Below are 14,525 nucleotides of genomic sequence, written 5' to 3'. Positions count from 1 at the left end.
AATGTAAAAAGGCCAAACAATAAAGAGCATGGCACGGCAACGAGCACAGTACTTGTTGAAAAGGTTCAAAAGAGGCACTTCGTTCTTTGCTGAGTACAAAGAGTTTATGGATGATGTGATTGCAAAGGGGTATGCAGAGATCCAAGTGACCAGCTGAAGCTAGAAAATGGAAAGGTGTGGTACATACTACATGGATTTATGCACCCATGCAAAAATACACTGCATGTGGTATTCGACTGTGCATCAATGTTTGGTGGGACTTCCTTGAATAAAGAGCTGTTGCAAGCCCAGACTTGACAAATAATTTGATAGGAGTTCTACTTAGATTTCGTCAAGGTCCCATTGCCTTTATGACCGATAGTGATGGCATGTTCCACCAGATTAGAGTGGCCAAGGAAGATGTAGATTTTCAGCGTTTCCTTTGGTGGCCTGATGGAGACATTACAATGGACCTCAAAGAGCACAGAATAGTTGTCCATATATTTGGTGCAGTATCATCACCGATCTGTGCGACCTTTGCCTTGCTAAAGACAGCTGATGATAACCAAAAGGATTATACAGAAGATGTAATTAACACCATCAGGCAGAGTTTCTATGTTGATGATTGTTTAAAAGCTGTAAATACAGTGGACCAAGCTTTATCTCTGTATGATCAACTAACAGAATTGTGTAGCAAGGGAGGTTTTCGACTTCGACAATACTACTTTAAGGTGGCAAAAATGGCTTGATAAATTGATTCCTTTAAAAACCTTTAGTGTGAACAGATGCTTTACATCCAAAGATTTCGGGAGCATAGCATCCGCACAGTTGCACAACTTTTCGTATGCAAGTGAGGCTGGGTACAGAGCTGTATCGTACCTAAGACTCCTAAACGACAAAGGAGAATTGAATGTGACATTTGCCATAGGAAACGAACATACCAAGATTGGAATTGGCAGCAGCCATCTTAGCTGTACGCTTAGACAGGATGTTGAAAGCAGAGTTGCAGTTTCATCTGGATGAATCTTTCATTTGGTCAGACAGCGCTACAGTGTTTGACATGTCGAGCAGTTCACATTGAAACGGCCCATATGCTCGATACAGACTCCTGTATCAGTGCGATCAGAAGATTCTTATGTTGACGAGGGTAAGTAAAGGAAATTCGCTCGGATAATAGCACCAATCTTGTCAGTGCTAATCGGGAATTGAAAAATGCTTTGAAAGAATTAAATCAGATTCAAAATTACCTTATCAACAATGGCATTAAATGGACATTCAACTCGCCTCATGGTGCCCATGGTGTTTGGGAGCACTTAGCCCAGCAAATCAAAAAGGTGCTTTATTCAGTAGTGAAACAACAGATGCTGGACGATGAAACTTTGCACACTGTTTTATGCGAAATAGAATCAATACTGAATGACCGTCCGATCACTCCATCTTCAGATGATCCAGAATATCTCAAAGCGTTGACACCCAATCACATTTTACAACTCAGAGCAAAACCCACTTTACCATCTGGTCTGTTTAATGAAGAAGACTTGTACATTAGAAGATGCTGGAGACAAGTTCAGTACTTAATTGCCTAAATTATTACATTATTAGCTAACTGCATTCTCTAAATTGTAATGATGACATGCATTTTCTGTAAAGCTGCTTTGAAACGATATGTATTGTGAAAAGTGCTATACAAATAAATGTGAATTGAATTGAATTGAATACTTAACTGACTTGTTTTGGAAAAGTTGGGTGAAAGAATACCTCCCTTTAATGCAACAATGCCAGAAGTGGAATAAACCACGCTGAAACTTCAGCATCGGGGATCTGATGAAGCGGCACCTAGAAACCCCTGGCACCCCTGGGACGCATTACAAAAACGTTGGCAGATTCTAAAGGATTTGTTCATCATGTGCACCTGAAGACTCAAACAAATGAACTAGAAAGGCCTATCAATAAGCTGTGTCTGTTAATGGAAGCATTATTCTGAACTTTAGAATCAAATATTTTTGTTAGGCCATATTTGTTTCTCCAGGTGTCCACTGTGTTGAACTGATTCTATGGTCTTAAGGCCTGGTCAGGTTTTGACACTGTCCTGTAAGATCTCTGGATATTCAGTGACTGACAGCAGCTACTGCACTGAGCTGCAGACCTTTCTTTGCTGGTGTAACAACAAAGTTATTTATTTATTTTTGCTGTGTGCAGTCATAGTAAAGTTATTAATCTTTAATGAGAATACTGCTGATATTACAATAGAGGGCACTGTCTGCCTTTGTGATGCCCAGTCCAGCAGATCAGAGATATTGTATAGGATTAATGTTTCTTGCTTCATTTTTAAAAAACAAAAAACAAAAGAAAAGAACAACAAAATATTACAAAGCATTTCAAAATCACAAGAAAACAGTCAAAAGAACTCGAGCAGGAGACAGTTCTAGAAAAATCACATCCACAAATGTAAGAATCCAACGTTCAACAGAAAGTGAATGAAGAGGTTTTCATCTCAACGCATTCATCTAGTACTGTGCGCTTATGCTGATTATTAATATTCAACATTGTTAGCTAAGCTTATTCAATAACAAGACAGGCACTGTTACAGGTCCGTTGCTGAAACCAGATCAGACAATCTGCATGCTAATTTTAAAACTTAACATTTATTTCAATTCACTGAACAGCTGAGAAAAGCAAGTGTTTCTGATGATGGCCCAACAGAAACACACATTATTACTGCTGTTGTTGCTGTCAGATGTAACATCAATAAAATAATAACACAAATAAAATTAATATATGCAATAAATAATATAAAATCTCTAAAGAAAAAAAAGAACAAGACATATTTAATGTATAAACTTTAATTGGCATAAATGCTCTGATCAGGGCAAATTCAATCAAAGAATACTTCATTTTACATTTTGATAGTTTGAATCACTTACAGTCACAATAAACTGTTTACATTTTCTGCTAATGGACTTCAACCATATCAATAATGACTAAAAGTTCAGGACAGTGTGATGCCTCTTCATGTAATCCCAATATTCTTGTTGTTTGAGCATGTGGAGTTGATTATTAGCTCTTTATGTAAATCTTCTGTTGCATATTTAAACACCAGACATGAGTCAGTTTATACATTCATCTGATCACTAGAGGGAGAGAAGAACAAACTGTGCTGTGAAACACACCATGATCTCTTCATCTTTAGTGTTGCTTCTGGCAGTAGTATCCTGTAAGTTTAGTCTACTTTTCTGTTTGATACATCATTTTGTTGCTAAAAAGCTTGTTGTTAACCATCTTTAAACTTCATGCTATTTTACTAACAGGTATTATTTCATTTGATACAGGTATTCATTCAGAGGAACTCACTCAGCCTGAGTCTCTGACTGTCCGTCCTGATGCCACTCTAACTATCAACTGTAAAGTCTCATATTCAGTTACTAGTTATCATACAGCCTGGATTCGTCAGCCTGCAGGAAAAGCTCTGGAATGGATTGGAGTGATCAGCTCTGGTGGAAGCTTATACTACAAGGATTCACTGAAAAGCAAGTTCAGCATCAGCAGAGACACCTCCAGTAACACGATAACACTGCAGGGAAATAATATGCAAGCTCAAGACACAGCTGTGTATTATTGTGCCAGACAGACACAGTGACAGACGCAAACAGCCTCCCTGTACAAAAACATCACTACATTCACATTAGGGTATTTATCATTTTGTCCTCAAACTTTCAAAACCAATATTCATAAAATGTTCATCATTCACAGCTGATATTCATTTGACGACATTAAAATGTATGTACACTGAATCAACAACAACAATTACCTAATAAATACAACACATAATTAGCTAAAATAACCATAATTAACAAAAACGATTAAAGCATTATTTGTTTCAATAGAAAGTCAATAAAATCCATCACCTCTTGCATCTCTTTGCTTTCATCAGGTTATAAAGTCTGTTGGTCAGTAAAGTTCAGTTTTGAGCTTGTTTTGACCCAGTGTTACTGTTGTCTCAGAGGTGCGATTGGAGTTTTCAGCCACTGATTGAGCAGCATTAATAATTATTAAGAAACATAAAATTAACATGCACCTGTTCCCACACAAGATTATTTTTTCGATTCTCTTTTCAGTTGATTCAGTTATCAAGCAGCATGAATAAATATCATGTTATCTAGTTGACTGCAAACAGCATGAGCACGTGTGATCAACAAACAAAAAATAAAAAGCAGGAAAAACTTTCCTTATTGTGTACTGTGACATATAACAGTGAACAGAAAGGTGCATATTCACATTATGCTGTTCTTAAATAGTTTGGCCTTCAGTCATGATTGTACCTTGTGACCCTCCCAATGCAAATCAAACACTCCTGTATGTTTGTTCAGTATTTATGTGCTTCTGATTGGATCTGGAGCGTTACATCACCACTTTCAAGATGAAGAGTTCACTCTGCTTACTGCTGCTCTCATTCAGCGTACACCGTGAGTTTTCTCATGAAACACATTTCTATTATCAGTTCTAATACATATGTTTCAAATGAAATCAGTCTTTTCAATCTTTCTTTCAGGTCTAAAATGTCAAAGTATGGAGTCCATTGAAAGCACAGTTCAGAAAAAGCCTGGAGAAACTCTGACTCTGTCCTGTAGAGGATCCGGGTTCAGCTTTAGCTGCTGTAGCATGCACTGGATCAGACAACAAGCTGGAAAACCTCTTGTGTGGATTGGACGTGTTTATAGTGATGGCAGCGGCCATGACTACACCGAACCCTTCAACAGACGAACTGAAATCACCAGAGATAATTCAAAGAATATGGTATATCTGAAACTGTCAGGCCTGACAACAGAAGACTCAGCCACATATTACTGCGCAAAACAAACACAGTGACACAAAGTTGTTGCACGGTTGAACAAAAACCACTTGAGTGTTTCATCTCTTGTCACTAGAGTTCAACAGGTGGCAGCAGAGAATAAAAAATCCACAAATACAGCCTAATATAAAAAAGATATATCTGTCACAGCATTATTAAAGCCTATTATATTACAATTAAATTTACAGTGAAGTACAGTATAAAAGCTCTAACATCACACAGCACAAAGGCATATCTGACTCCTTTACCACAACACATATTTTTGATATGTAGATTTGTGGTAATGGCTACACATTTTACAGTGACAAACTAAAAGTATGTTTCAATAAACCAGAGACTCTTCCAGGAGTCTACAAGTGAAAGTGACTCTACAAGAGCAAAACATATTATAATGAATATCAGCATCTTACTGTGAATAATAAACAGCAAGCAGTCCTAAAACATCTTAAATGAAAAGAAAAAAGAAAAAATCCTCTAACATAGGAAGATAAAAATATGAATCGTATCCTAATTCAAGTGTTTTTTATTTTCTAAGCTGACAAGTTTGCTTCATTATTACAGGCAAAAGCGAGGCCTTTAGACTTTCAGATGCAGGTCCAACAGAACCGTGATTACTGACAGGGTTGGGCAAAAATACATCAAAATGTATTTTAAAATAAAATACCAAATACCTTATTTTTAAATGTATCAAAATATACTACAAAATACAGCAGCCACACCATGTATCAAAATAAACTACTGTATTTTTGTATTTTAAAAATACTAAAAAATACTTTTACAAGGGAACATGAAATGTCTTTGCAAACCTTCCATTAATTGGCCTATTTGATCTATCCCTTCACCATTACACTGACTCAGTTGATTAAGTAAATGAAACCAATAGCTTTTCTCTGCCCGAGTCATGCAACAAATCTGACATATGCAACCAGCTAAAGGCACAAATATGTAGGATTTTTAGATTAAAATATCCAAAAACCACTAGAACAATGTTATATATTTTGTTGACTTGTGTACTTACATTATCCCAAATGTTTCCAAGAATGTTTAAATCCAGAGAAATAAGCAATTTTAATCAGGACACAGATCGTGTCCGTGTGTCGCCTATCAATGACATCATTACCCTCGATTTCCGGTTTTATTTTGTCGAAACCATGGAAACATCAAAGACACTTTAGTACTGTATATTATGTGTTTTATTAGACAGGAGGGCAACTGTCTGGATACATTCATCGACAGAAAACTCATCATGTTATATAGGCTTAACACAGTAAGGGCCAGATTTACTAAACGGGGCAAATTAGCGTGAGAGCGCAATTCCACAAATGCGTCGATGGGAGTGGCAAGTTTTGCGCGTGATCTACTGCTAACACGCAAATTAAAGAGCACAGACACAGTCAAATCATTTACATAATGACTAAAGCAATCTACCAAGAGCAGTGCAAATTAGCGTTGGGTCGCAAATGAACAGAGCTGATGCCTGATTCTGATGCTCTCATCAGGAGCAGGTCGACACAGGCGCAACTTAACATGTAATCTGACAAACACGCAAATCCCAACAGTAGTTTTTTAACACCAAAAGAAGGTTTGCGCTGGCACAAGCTGTTAGTAAATCTGGCCCTAAGCCTTTTTGTTTGAATCTTGTTTTCTGGATTTACAGCGAGTACTATGTGTTACCATAACTAATATCGATCTAGCTTACTGCAGTGTGCAACAAGTGTCTCATAGCACACAAATCTATCTAATATGATAAACAGCGCTGCTGCTTTACTCTACGTGCAGATGACTAGAAGAAGCGGAAGCAGCGACTGTGGCATAATAAAAGATCCGCTGCTGTCGAGACATGTGTCGCGCTCGTCTCTCATTAGCAATTGCTCCAGCAGCCTCATTACTGCTCCCACAGCACTCGGCCATGCTCTGCTTACAGTAACGTTAATAATCTCATCCATGAACATGACTTCTGCCTGAGTCCTGTCCCGATTCTTTTCCACCGGCTGTAGACGTGAAGACAACACCTCCCATGATTCTGTGAAATCAAGGTGTCATCGAGCTACCCCTTTGTTTTGAATGAGCAATCTCTAGCGGTGAAAATTTACATATTGTGGCTTTAACAGATCAAATATTAACATATCCCTGTGATCTCCCAGATGAAGGTTAGTTTTAAAGTAACTAACGGTATAATGTTTGCGAATGACTCATAATTGTATCCTAATTTAGTTACTTGGTGTTTGGTAACGAAGGGCCTACTTTGCATCTGCAACACTGACTCAATGACAAACAAGTCATTTCTAAGAAGAGAACTGATGGCACCTTTATTCATAGCACTAATTAATCATTTGATTGTTAATCATAAATATAGGGGGCTGCTGCTCGGTATAATTGTTTTCAAGAACATTATGTAAATTGGTCAACTATTTAGCCTAGGCTACCAAAACGAACACCAAAACTTAACATGAACTGTTAAAAATTATAGCAATTTGTGCAAAAAATTGATGGAAAGCTGTCAGCCTGCACGTTTCTTACCTTGACCACCTTCTTCCATATTGATCAATTTTCTGTTCTGATCTCAACAAGTCTCTGCAAACTACTGAGTAAGCACCAATCAGAGGCCGCAATTTTATGATGTCATCATGTAGACGTCTTACAAAGTATTTTACAGTATTTTAAAAATACAAAAATACAAAACACTAAAGTATTTTGATACAAAATACAAAGCCATTTTCATCAACCCTATCAAATACAAATTACAAAATACTATTTTGTATTTGAAATACATGTATCATAAATACTACCCATCCTTGATTACTGACCTACTGCTTTTGTTGCTTTCCAATATACCAATATTAGTTATATCAAAAAGAATTAAAAGAATATAAAAGAATTAAAGTAGATGGAGATATATAAAATGTCCAGCAGAAAAAAAATGTTGATAAAACATAAGCTTGATGTCATAAAATTCTATAAGAGCAATAAATCATATGAATCGTAAAATAAATCTTTTTTAGCATGTGGAGTTGATTATTAGCTCTTTATGTAAATCTTCTGTTGCATATTTAAACACCAGACATGAGTCAGTTTCTACATTCATCTGATCACTAGAGGGAGAGAAGAACAAACTGTGCTGTGAAACACACCATGATCTCTTCATCTTTAGTGTTGCTTCTGGCAGTAGTATCCTGAGGAACTCACTCAGCCTGAGTCTCTGACTGTCCGTCCTGATGCCACTCTAACTATCAACTGTAAAGTCTCATATTCAGTTACTAGCTATTATACAGCCTGGATTCGTCAGCCTGCAGGAAAAGCTCTGGAATGGATTGGATTGATCGACTCTGATGGAAGCTTATACTACAAGGATTCACTGAAAAGCAAGTTCAGCATCAGCAGAGACACCTCCAGTAACACAATAACACTGCAGGGAAATAATATGCAAGCTCAAGACACAGCTGTGTATTATTGTGCCGGAGAATCACAGTGACAGACGCAAACAGCCTCCCTGTACAAAAACACATCATTGTACAAATTAGGGTATTCGTCATGTTTTTCTTCAAAAGACAGACAAATTTACAGATAAAGTAATATATGTTTTAATAATCAATAATCTCTTCTATCTGTCTCACGACATTGGCTTTGCTTTCTTTAAGATTGCCTAAGCCAGACTTGAAGGAAAGTTTAAAAGATTTTTATGTCTTTGTTTTGACCCTGTGTTAGAGTTTTTAGCCACTGTTTCAACAGCACAGATCTTTGTCTGTCAATGAACTGAAGCACTTTAATCTGTGAGTCTTACAACAGTATTGGCCAAACACCAATAGATGGCAGTAATGCATCACTTGAATTGATATTGTCTTATATTTTATTTTTCAACATTGTTTTTTAGTGGTTTTAAACTTTCAGTGTTGTGTTATTTAAAAAAAATGTAGACTAAATGCAATAAAATCAAGAATCTGTGATTTGTTAGTTCTCTTGAACCTTTATTTAACTAACAAAAGTACAAAGAAAAGATTTTCAGTGTTTCCAACTTAAGTGTATTTTGTAAATATAAACAAATTTTGATTTTGATGGCTGCAACACACTCCAAAAAAGTTGGGACAGAGGCACGTTTACCATTGTGTCTCATCACCTTTTCTTTTAATTACACTTTTTAATTGTTTGGGAACTGAGGATAATAATTGTTGAAGTTTTGCAAGTTAAATTTTTGCCCAATCTCACCTGATACAAGACAGCTGCTCAACAGTCTGTGGTCATCCTTGTCTGATTCTCCTTTTCATGATGGGCCATATATTTTCAATAGGAGTCAGATCTGGACTGCAGACAGACAGTCAAGCACATCCACTCTATGGTGTAGAGCGTCTAGAAACCAGAATGAGGCCTGGCATTGTCTTGCTTCCCAGGAAAGATGCCATCTTTATGGCAGTATATGTCTCTGTACAATCCCAGTATACGCCTCCACGTCAATAATTCCTTCACACATATAGTCACCCATGCTGTTTGCACTGATGCACCTCCATACCATGACAGATGTTTGCTTTACAATAATTTAATTTACAATAATTGGATTTACATTCAGCAAATCTAAGTTGCTAAGACAGGCTGCAGGAAAAGGGAAAAGCTCTGGAATGGGTCGGAGAGATATGTGATAGCAGTAACACATATTACAGCAATAACCTGAAAAGTAGATTTCAAATTACCAGAGACTCTTCCAGCAATAAATATCAGTGTTTTACAGCCAAACAAATATTTGAGAAATGAGCTGCAGACCTTTCTTTGCTGGTGTAACAACAAAGTTATGCTGTTATGTGTGCAGTCATAGTAAAGTTATTAATCTTTAATGAGAATACTGCTGATATTACAATAGAGGGCACTATCTGCCTTTGTGATGCCCAGTCCAGCAGATCAGAGATATTGTATAGGATTAATGTTTGTTGCTTCATTTTTAAAAGAAGAAACAAAAGAAAAGAACAACAAAATATTACAAAGCATTTCAAAATCACAAGAAAACAGTCATAGATAATATGATTAATATAATTAATATATGCAATAAATAATATAAAATCTCTTTAAAAAAAATTAACATTATGACATCTTTCTAACATTTAATATTGTTTCTTTTTCCACAGGTACTGAATGTCAGACATTCACTCAATCTGACATAGTGGTTAAAAAAACAGGAGAGTCTCATAAACTTACATGTACAATAACTGGATTTACATTCGGCAGTCTCTATCTAAGTTGGATCAGACAGCCCTGGAAAAGGACTGGAGTGGATTGCATACATCAACACATCCAGTTCTCCAGATCTATTCCCAGTCAGTCCAGGGAAGGTTCACAGTGTCCAGAGATGACTCCAGCAGTCAACTGTACCTGCAGATGAACAGCCTCAAGACTGAAGACACTGCTGTGTTTTACTGTGCTAGAGAGTAACTGTGAATGAGTTCAGGGTCAAAGCAATACAACAACCCAGGGCTGAATTATCCATAGACAGGATTGGGCGAGTGCCCTGGGGCACCAACTAATGGGGGGCACCAAGTGATTAAGATAATGACTAGACCTTTCAAATATTTTTTTATGTTTTTTATTTATACTATTTTGCTGGAAGAGATGCAGATATAAAATGAACAGTTAATGATACAATATATATACAGAGAAAATATAAAATATATGCATATAAAGAATTGCGATTGGGTCAGGTCACAATGTATTTGCCCCCACCCTCCCCCCAGTCAGAGTCGAGCCTGCCAATTTATAATATTAAATTCAAAGTAAATAGGCAGCATCACCTTAGCGGTTGTGCGAAATGAAAATTTAAAAAAAGAGAAAATATCATGACACATAGCCACCCTTCAAAAAGTACCTGCAATATCAAGTTTTTTTCTTCGAAAAATGGTTCACCAGACGTTACCAACTGCAAGGGCGAGAGATCCTTCTCTCAACTTATAATAGTGAAGAATGAACTCAGGACAACCATGAGACAGATCCGGCTGTCCAAACTAGTCAAGGGAATGGGCTTTTTGAGGATTGACATTTGAGGATTGATGCTGCCTTCACATGCTATCGGAAATTTCACAATTCCCACTTAAGAAGTCGTGATTTCAAGCTTGTTGCATTCAAGCGCTTTGTTGTCGGAATGAACAGGACTCATGGAGGACACCAGCTTTATTCCTGCCCATTTATTGGGAAAATCTCATTAAAACCAAAATTATATGTAGTGTCCCATGCACTGACAACCATATTAACATTCACAGTGCTATCTAGATAGTCAGCTTGCTGACGATTCTGTAATTTCGGTCAAATGCAGGCAATTTTCACTGTGTATAAAACATACAATACGCTTCATTACACATATACAGGTGCTGGTCATATAATTAGAATATCATGAAAAAGTTCATTTTTTTATTGTAATTTATTTTAAAAAATGAAACTTTCATATATTCTAGATTCCCTACATGTAAAGTAAAACATTTCAAAAGTTTTTTTTTTTTTAAATTTGTTGATTAGAGCGTACAGCTAATGAAAGTCCAAAATCCAGTATCTCAAAATATTAGAATATTTACATTTGAGTTTCATTAAATGACCATCCCTACAGTATAAATTCCGGGTATCTCTTGTTCTTTGAAACCACACTAATGGGGAAGACTGCTGAATTGGCAATGGTCCAGGAGACAATCATTGACACCCTCCACAAAGAGAATAAGTCACAGAAGGTCATTACTGAATGGGGTGGCTGTTTACAGAGTGAAATATCAAAGCATATTAAATGCAAAGTTGACTGGAAGGAAGAAATTGGGTAGGCAAAGGTGCACAAGCAACAGGGATGACCGCAAGCTTGAGAATACTGTAAAGTAAAGCCGATTCAAACACTTGGGAGAGCTTCACAATGAGTAGAATGAAGCCGGAGTCAGCGCATCAAGAGTCACCACACTCAGACATCTTCAGGAAAAGGACTACCAAGCCACTTCTGAAACAGAAACAATGTCAGAAGCATCTTACCTGGGCTAAGGAGAAAAAGAACTGGACAGTGAACAGTGGTCGAAAGTCCTCTTTTCAGATAAAAGTAAATTTTGCATTTCATGTTGAAATCATGGTCCCAGAGTCTGAAGGAAGACTGGAGAGGCACAGAATCCAAGCTGCTTGAAGTCTAGTGTGAAGTTTCTGAAGTCAGTAATGATTTGGGGGGGCCGTGATGTCTGCTGGTGTTGGTCCATTGTGTTTTATCAAGTGCAAAGTCAATGCAGCCATCTTCCAGGAGATTTTGGAGCACTTTATGCTTCCATCTGCTGACAAGCTTTATGGAGATGCTGATTTCCTTTTCCAGCAGGACTTTAGCACCTGCCCACAGTGCAAAAACCACTTCCAAGTGGTTTGCTGACCATGATATTACTGTGCTTTATTGGCCAGCCAACATGCCTGACCTGAATCTATGGGATATTTTCAAGAGAAAGATGAGAAACAGTCGATCCAACAATATACAGATGATCTGAAGGCTCAATAGTGCCTCAGCAGTGCCACAGGCTGATCACTTCCAGGCCACACTTCACTGATGCAGTAATTTGTGCTAGGAGCAAGTCATTTGCTGTAATATGTGCTGCCGACCAAGTATTGAGTGCACAAATGAACATACTTTAAAGAACTTGAACTTTTCTGTTTAGCAAATCCATTTTTTGATTGATCTTAGGAAATATTCTAATATTTTGAGATACTGGATTTTGGACTTTCATGAGCTGTACGCTCTAATCATCAAAATTTAAAAAAAAAACTTTTGAAATGTTTTACTTTACATGTAGGGAATCTAGAATATATGAACGTTTCATTTTTAAAAATAATTTACAATAAAAAAATTAACTTTTTCATGATATTCTAATTATATGACCAGCACCTGTATGTAAATGTTGATGTGCAATTTTTACCTAGGAAGCACGTATTTACGATAATTCTGATAGCACGTGAAGGCAGCATTAATTAATGATTTTGCGTGCACAAATTCTAGAAAAAAGATGTTCTGCTAAAGGTAAGGCTTATTTATTATTATTTCTGGGCAAATATGTGACGCTGTTGTCGATTTGAAATTTGTGTAACAGTTTTCTCTTTTAGCTAGTTGCTTTTTAGAGATGATTGTAAAGGTCAGTGTGTGTGTTTTGCTGCTGTGCATCTCTGCAGTGCTTAATTCAGCTGTTGATGGTTGCTTGCAACAGTCTTAATTGGGCTTGATTATTTGGTATATGTTTGCAATGTTTTTTTAGACGTGGTTTTGCATGTAGTCTTCATACATGGCACTTATGATGGAAATAAAGATATTGGGGGGCACTTCAAATGTGGTCACCCTAGGGCACTACACTGTGTTAATCCAGGCCTGCAAAAACCACTTCCTCATTCACATAAACAGATGATGAATATTAACTTATCAGCTGCATTACATCGCATAGAGGTGGTAATTAAAAAAGTGGGCAATTTTAAATTTCCCTTGTTTCCAATACAGTCCTGCCCCTGTTTTGTGTGAATTGTGCTTATGCTGTGATACACTACGTTCTGGTCTAGGCCATTATTTCACCAGCAGAGGCTCATGACTGCATTTCAAAATCACAAGAAAACAGTCAAAAGATCTCAAGCAGGAGACAGTTCTAGAAAAATCACATCCAAAAATGTAAGAATCCAACGTTTAACAGAAAGTGAATGAGGAAGTTTTCATCTCAACACAATCATCTTTTTAGCAGCTGTGAGGCCAGCTAGTACTGTGTGCTTATGCTGATTATTAATATTCAACATTGTTAGTTTAACTTATTCAATAACAAGACAGGCACCGTTACAGGTCTGTTGCTGAAACCAGATCAGACAATCTGCATGCTAATTTTAAAACTTAAAATTTATTTGAATTCACTGAACAGGGGAGAAAAGCAAGTGTTTCTGATGATGGCCCAACAGAAACACACATTATTACTGCTGTTGTTGCTGTCAGATGTAACATCAATAAAATTATAACACAATTAATATATGCAATAAATAATATAAAATCTCTAAAGAAAAAAAAAGAACAAGACATATTTAATGTATAAACTTTAATTAGCATAAATGCTCTGATCAGGGCAAATTCAATCAAAGAATACTTCATTTTACATTTTGATAGTTTGAATCACTTACAGTCACAATAAACTGTTTACATTTTCTGCTAATGGACTTCAACCATATCAATAATGACTAAAAGTTCAGGACAGTGTGATGCCTCTTCATGTAATCCCAATATTAATGTTTTTTAGCATGTGGAGTTGATTATTAGCTCTTTATGTAAATCTTCTGTTGCATATTTAAACACCAGACATGAGTCAGTTTATACATTCATCTGATCACTAGAGGGAGAGAAGAACAAACTGTGCTGTGAAACACACCATGATCTCTTCATCTTTAGTGTTGCTTCTGGCAGTAGTATCCTGTAAGTTTAGTCTACTTTTCTGTGTGATACATCATTTTGTTGCTAAAAAGCTTGTTAACAGTCTTTAAACTTCATGCTATTTTACTAACAGGTATTATTTCATTTGATACAGGTATTCATTCAGAGGAACTCACTCAGCCTGAGTCTCTGACTGTCCGTCCTGATGCCACTCTAACTATCAACTGTAAAGTCTCCTATTCAGTTACTAGCTATGATACAGCCTGGATTCGTCAGCCTGCAGGAAAAGCTCTGGAATGGATTGGAGTGATCTGGAATAGTGGA

At 36.8% G+C, this 14,525-nt stretch overlaps 1 long non-coding RNA gene across 1 annotated transcript in view; it reads right to left on the bottom strand.

The window, feature by feature from the left end:
* The window catches only part of LOC127509640 (uncharacterized), a 160,855-nt gene that overhangs the window by 66,416 nt on the left and 79,914 nt on the right, over window positions 1-14,525 (bottom strand). Inside the window, exon 2 of the long non-coding RNA XR_007929325.1 lies at window positions 3,267-3,531. This is a non-coding gene — a long non-coding RNA (uncharacterized LOC127509640). The remainder of the gene's footprint in view (window positions 1-3,266; window positions 3,532-14,525) is intronic.

This window comes from Ctenopharyngodon idella, chromosome 3, assembly GCF_019924925.1.
Source record: "Ctenopharyngodon idella isolate HZGC_01 chromosome 3, HZGC01, whole genome shotgun sequence".
Taxonomy (NCBI): Eukaryota; Metazoa; Chordata; class Actinopteri; order Cypriniformes; family Xenocyprididae; genus Ctenopharyngodon; species Ctenopharyngodon idella.
Note: the sequence above shows the minus strand (reverse complement) of the source record. Positions and strands in the feature narration are given on the sequence as shown.